Source organism: Diaphorina citri, unplaced genomic scaffold (genome assembly GCF_000475195.1).
Source record: "Diaphorina citri unplaced genomic scaffold, Diaci psyllid genome assembly version 1.1 scaffold639, whole genome shotgun sequence".
NCBI lineage: Eukaryota > Metazoa > Arthropoda > Insecta > Hemiptera > Psyllidae > Diaphorina > Diaphorina citri.
Genome location: NW_007378072.1, coordinates 99655 through 106027, shown reverse-complemented (window position 1 = coordinate 106027; position 6373 = coordinate 99655). Strand labels below are relative to the sequence as shown.

Sequence of the window (6373 nt, the reverse complement as noted above, 5' to 3'; positions counted from 1 at the left end):
AATAATAATAATAATAATAATAATAATAATAATAAAAAATAAACACTTCTTTTGTCAGTCTAGACTTTAGATAGCTTGATTAGTGGCGCGTCTGCCTTGTAAGCGCCGCAAGTTTTTATACTGAACGGATAAGGTTCGTTCTCGGAACGGCTGGCTTTCTCCTATCCTATCTTCCTTCTCTCTTCAATTTCGGGACGATAACACCCTGACAGTTATCCTTAACTCCAATATCCTACATGAAGTGTGGATAACAAAGATCTCGATGGAAAGATCAATGTGGTTGAAAATACCTTTGGTGACAGAAACCATGTCGGGGTCTTTCATTTTGTTGCCTCCTGTCGAAATGTGTGAATTCCTCAGCTGAATTTCTCTTTTGACAATTCCTTTATCATCAGCTTCTTCCGAGACTTTTCCACTATCTTCCGAGACTTTTCCATTATCTTCCGGGACTTTTCCGTCTGAATCTTCCGAGACTTTTCCATTATCATCCGAGATTTTTACGTCATTATTTTTCGAGACTTTTCCGTCTCGCTTGTTTCTTGTCTCATTGAGTCCAGTTTCTCTTTGGTTGAGAAGCAAAACATCACGCACAGCTATCTTGTAAAAAAAAAAATTTTTTAAAAAAAAAAAAAAAAAAAAAAAACTGAAAATGTTAAGCCGTTCATTGATAAGGCCCCCCACTCTACGAAAAGAAATCTACGTATCTAAGAGCTAGTATTTTTGTAAAAATTCTACTTTTTTGCGTCAATATCTAGGTATTGTTTTCGTTTTTAATCCTAATCTCGGCTTTATTTTCGCATTTGAATCTTCATCTCGGGTTTGTTTGCTCTGTCCCACAGCCTGGAAGGACGTGATGAAAGAGTTCGCCAGTTCCAACAAGTCTTCAAGTAGTCGCGTCCATTACTATACCAACCAATCCACTGCCTCCATGTCTTCGTCTTAGGAATAACCTATCTATGTCTGAAATATTGGGCCGCTCCAACAAGCCCAAGTCTGTCTATGACTGAAACCCTGGGCCTGGCCAAGTAAACATTGGGCCGGCATCACAAAGCAGTGAAAACGGTCTGAAATATTGGCCACTGTGGGAATAAACCTGTTTAGGTCTGAAATATTGGGCTTATCTATTTTTGAAACCGTGGGCCGGACTATGGTTCAAATATTGGGCCCGGCCAAATAATCATTGGACCTGCGTCTGAAATATTGGGCTGAAGTGAAAACTGTTTGAAATATTGGCCACTGCAGTTAAAACTGTGGGAATAATATTGGGCGGGACTATGTCTGAACTGTTGACCACCCGGCCATTGTAGTTGAAAATATGTCTGAGATAATGGTCCGACATACACTTCAGGTTATAAGTTAGCCTATGTCTGAAACATTAGGCCAGTCACTACAGTTTAAACTGTTGGTACTTACTTAGATGTTTAACTTTTTTTTTTTTTTCTTGGAGAGCCTATCTTCATCTTAAGAGTAAACAAAGCCTTGTCTGTGTCTGAAATATTAGGTTGTACCAACAAGCCTGAGCCTGTCTATGTCTGAAATATTAGGCCTGTGTCTGAAATATTGGGCCTGTGTATGTCTGAAAGATTAGGCCCTCTCTGTCTGAAATATTGGGCCGTCAATGTCTGAATTATTAAGCCCATCTCTGTCTGAAATATTTTCAGTTAATCATGTGTCTTATACATTGGTCTTCAGGCATGTACAGTTAAAACTGTGTCTGAAACATTAGGCTGGTGCCTGCAGTTACAAGCCGTTTGATGTATGAGTACACCAACCTCAGTGGTGTAGTGGTTAGCGCGGTGGACTTCGGATTTGGAGGTTGGTGGTTCGAGTCCAAGTCAAGTCATAAAATTTAGCGTAAGTGCATTAAGCAGGGAACGACATTTGTGACAAGCATTTATGCTCAACACAATTAAAATTCCGTTTGATGTGTGAACTGTTGGGTTAGCCTTTGCTGTTAAAACTGTTGGTACTCAGATGTTTAACTTCTTTTTCTTCCTGACGTACCGCTCCGTATTGAATGTTGATCATCGTGGCTATTCAAGACGTTTAACGTCACTGTATAACTGCTAAGGCCCTGTAATAACTGCTAAGGCCCTGTAATAACTGCTAAGGCCTTGTTATAACTTCTAAGGCCCTGTTATAACTGCTAAGGCCTTGTTAGAACTGCTAAGACCTTGGTATAACTGCTAAGGCTTTGTAATCCACCTTAAAGGCCTGTCGCACATTGGAAGTGTAGTCGCCTGAAAAACCAAACCTATGGTAATGATAGAGACTACCATATTCGTAAGTTTGGTTTTTCAGGCGACTCCGCGCTACTTAAAGTCGCGCGACTATATCGTCGGCCCGAAGACGAAGAGGCGTAAGTGTAAAAATCACAATTTTAAGCTATCATGTGTATCGGATGTAAAAAAAATTTGGACCGATTGCAATACTTTCATTACTAGTATAGCTCGCTATACTGTAGTAACAGAAAGTAAAAAACGTCCTCTATCACAAACACGAAGAGGCGTAAGTGTATCTTAAACCGTTGAATATTTACATTGATTTTTTATTCCGGCGTATGTGATAGAACTATCATTTTACTAAACACGAATACAGGCCTATGTGCTTACGTCTATTCGTATTTGGTAAAAATTGAGAGTTTCACGTAATATAACATAAATGTTTTATGTTATTACGTTATAAAAATGTTATGTTATAAAAATAAATTTGAAAAACTTATTTCGGCCCTCCTGAAAAATGTGATTTCCGCACTTACGCCTCTCCGTTGTTTGGGACGACGATATGTCCAATGTGCGAGATGTCAAAAAAAAAAAAAAAAAACAGTCAGAATAGAAAAATTCCCATCATGTGGGAGGATGAAAAAAAAAAAAAAAAAAACAGTCAGAATAGAAAAATTCCCATCCCTTTGAAAATGAAAGGGGTACCTATTATTATTAATGCTAATCATATAAATGAGACTAGACTTCGTAAGCATTTAGTGATGATTTTCCTCGCTACCACGTACTGTCGATCTAGAACTTGAAATGAAAAATAAACTCTGTTTTTGGGCACCGTTCGGGCTTCGGGGGCCCAAAAAGGCCCTTTTGTGGGTTCTGGGAGCTCTAAAGAGATATTTTCCTGAGATGGCGGCCAAAATTCGGCCTCGGGGGCCCACAAAGGCACTTTTTGTGGGTTTCGTGATCCCCGAAAAAAAGGCCTTTTTTCTGGGTTTTGAGAGTCCGAAAAGGGATTTTCTCCTTATCTTTCGGGCACAATTCGGACTTTTGGAGACCCCTATAGGCCCTTTCTGGGCTCTGGGTGTCCAAAAAAGGTCGTCACTTCTAAATCGACAATACGTGGCTGGCGATATCGTGTTTCTCTCAAAAGAGCTTATTGTACTATTTTGTGTTTTATAATAGAGAGTTTTTGAAACCAAATTTAGCGTCCTGTTGACTGAACTCTTTAACGTTATTTCACAAAATAACACTAAAATAGGGTGTCCAAAAAAGGTCGTCACTTCTAAATCGACAATACGTGGCTGGCGATATCGTGTTTCTCTCAAAAGAGCTTATTGTACTATTTGTGTTTTATAATAGAGAGTTTTTTCAGTTTTTGAAACCAAATTTAGCGTCCTGTTATCTGAACTCTTTAACGTTATTTAACAAAATAACACTAAAATTAATGAAATATACTCAACTCACTACACAGCAAACCTACACAGTACACATACATAGATAACTCATTACACAGCATACCTCGCTGGTGCACACGACACACAAATACATACACACACACGTACACATACACACGCACACGTACACCGCCTACTCTTTGCTCCAAGGAAGATTGTAGGGTTGAAGTCCTCTTTTCTTCCTCATTCCCACGCTTGAAGACCTGTTTACCAGTGTGCTTAAAAGACTGTAGAAATCCTACGCACACGTACACCGCCTACTCTTTGCTCCAAGGAAGATTGTAGGGTTGAAGTCCTCTTTTCTTCCTCATTCCCACGCTTGAAGACCCGTTTACCAGTGTGCTTAAAAGACTGTAGAAATCCGCCAGTTCTTTCTCGTCTTGGTATAAAGTCTCGAGCATCTCTGCTTCTTCTTTTTCAAGTTTAGCCACTTCCTCCATGAACTCATCGAATGCTTTGTCAACATCTTTTAACGCGTCGCTTTGCGTTCCGTTCCAGACGTTCTGAAACTTGTCATCAAGTTCAAGCAGTATTAGTTCAATGTCGTTAATGAAATAAAAAAAAGTCTTCACTTGAAAAAAACATTATTGTTGGAAAGGAGTCAACAAGTTTCAGTATCTCATGATGCCATCCTTAGGACTAAATTGAAAAATTGCAATGAAAGAAAAAAAAACGTCAAATAACATTAAAGAGTACAGTTAACGGGACGCCAATTTTGGTTTCTCAAAATCTCACTTATGTCTTCAACTTCAAAGTTGAGGATTTTTCCCTAAGGTCTCGTTTTGATTCTGCCAATTGAATTCAACCGACTTTGTACTTAACTTTAAAAGTTGAAAATAACAATAGTAAATTTATTAATTAATTGATTAAACAAAAAAACAGACAAACAAACGAACAGACAGACAAACAAACGAACGGACAGACGGACAAACAAACAAACTTGATGATAATGATATTATTCACTATGAAACCCTAGAACAGTAATAGTCACACTATGGAGGCCAGCCGTTCCGAGAAGGAATTTTTTTGTCAATAAAGATCGTCCTGGGCGGGAATCGAACCCGAGATCTAGGTTCTAGACCAGGGGTTTCCAACTAGCGTTCAACTTTGAGGATTTTTCCCTAAGGTCTCGTTTTGATTCTGCCAATTGAATTCAACCGACTTTGTACTTAACTTTAAAAGTTGAAATAACAATAGTAAATTTATTAATTAATTGATAAACAAAAAAAAAAAAACAGACAGACAAACAAACGAACAGACAGACAAACAAACGGACAGACAAACAAACGAACGAACGGACAGACGGACAAACAAACAAACTTGATGATAATGATATTATTCACTATGAAACCCTAGAACAGTAATAGTCACACTATGGAAGCCAGCCGTTCCGAGAAGGAATTTTTTTGTCAATAAAGATCGTCCTGGGCGGGAATCGAACCCGAGATGTAGGTTCTAGACCAGGGGTTTCCAACTAGCCAAAATGATGATTCAATATGGACAGAGAAGTTTGAAAGAAGTTGAGTCTAGTGTGAGCTTGATCAAATAGCATTGCATTGATACAAGATACAAGATTTGAGTTTTAAAAAAAAGTAGAAAATGATGATTCAATATGGACAGAGAAGTTTGAAAGAAGTTGAGTCTAGTGTGAGCTTGATCAAATAGCATTGCATTGATACAAGATTTGTCTTATTTCCAGTAGTTTGACTAAAAAAGAAAAAAAAGTAGCAGTAAAAAACAAATCATGAAGTTCAAAAAGAAGTTCAACACTAATGAAAACAAAATCAAAACTCGGAAAGAACTCCGCAAGGAGAAACGGCAGGAGAAGAAACAAAAGAAAAATGAATACTTTAGCAACAGAAAACAAAACAAGCTCCTGAAAGATAGTTTGAATAAGGAAAACAATGAAAACAGAAAACGAAAGCTACAAGAAGACATTGTGGTCAACAAATCAGAAAACAAGAAACAAACTGTTAAAGGAAAGACACAAAAAGGAGATGCTAAATCCAAGAATAAAGAAAATGAAGAGTCCACATTATCAATGTTGGAAAAGCAAAGGATTCGAGAGAAGCAAGCTCAGAAGAGTATAGAAGCTAACAGTAAGACAGCAAGGAATAAGCAGCTACTAAATGCCAATCGGGAGGAGGAGAAAGAGATCAGACGACTGGAAAAACAGCTGAATATGAACAAGAGGAAAACAAAGAAGATCCCGTCTTCATTTGTGTCCGATGGTTTAGATTGTATCCTTTATGTTTTATTTTACAAGCCTTAACACCTGTTGTTTTATTATTTATTTTATTACATTATTAATTAATTTCACTTTTTTTCCATAGGTATTTTACATTTTGCATGCATTTCACTTTTTATAAAATTTTGATGTTACCTCATGTTTTTCCCCTTAACCAAACTGTCTCTCAGATCTTCTCGAGCTGTGTGACTCAGACAAGCGGAAAGAACTGTCCGAGTTTGAATCCCAACAGGCTTTCTCAGATGCTGAGTCGGATTTCGAAAGCGATCTGGCTGAAGTCACTGGGAAAAAGTCGTCCAAGGGAAAAATCACAAAAAGAAACAAAGATAGTGAAGACAATTCTGATGATGACCAGGAAGATGATTTCAGTGGTGACAAAGAGGACTTTAGTGGAGATGAGGAGGACTTTAGTGGTGATGAAGATGAAATGAGTGGAGCTGCAGAATTCAGCG

General features: G+C 38.0%; 2 long non-coding RNA genes across 2 annotated transcripts; one reads left to right on the top strand and one right to left on the bottom strand.

Annotated features, from left to right (window-relative positions):
• The first annotated feature begins 2867 nt into the window (after positions 1–2867).
• LOC113468075 lies at positions 2868–3671 on the top strand. The gene is made up of 2 exons (XR_003391938.1): positions 2868–3313; positions 3492–3671. It is a non-coding gene; the product is annotated as an uncharacterized LOC113468075 (long non-coding RNA).
• A 7-nt stretch (positions 3672–3678) lies between these two features.
• On the bottom strand, positions 3679–4213 carry LOC113468072. Its single transcript, XR_003391935.1, has 2 exons — positions 4001–4213; positions 3679–3876 (listed from the first exon to the last, which is right to left on the bottom strand). It is a non-coding gene; the product is annotated as an uncharacterized LOC113468072 (long non-coding RNA).
• Positions 4214–6373: the final 2160 nt, after the last annotated feature.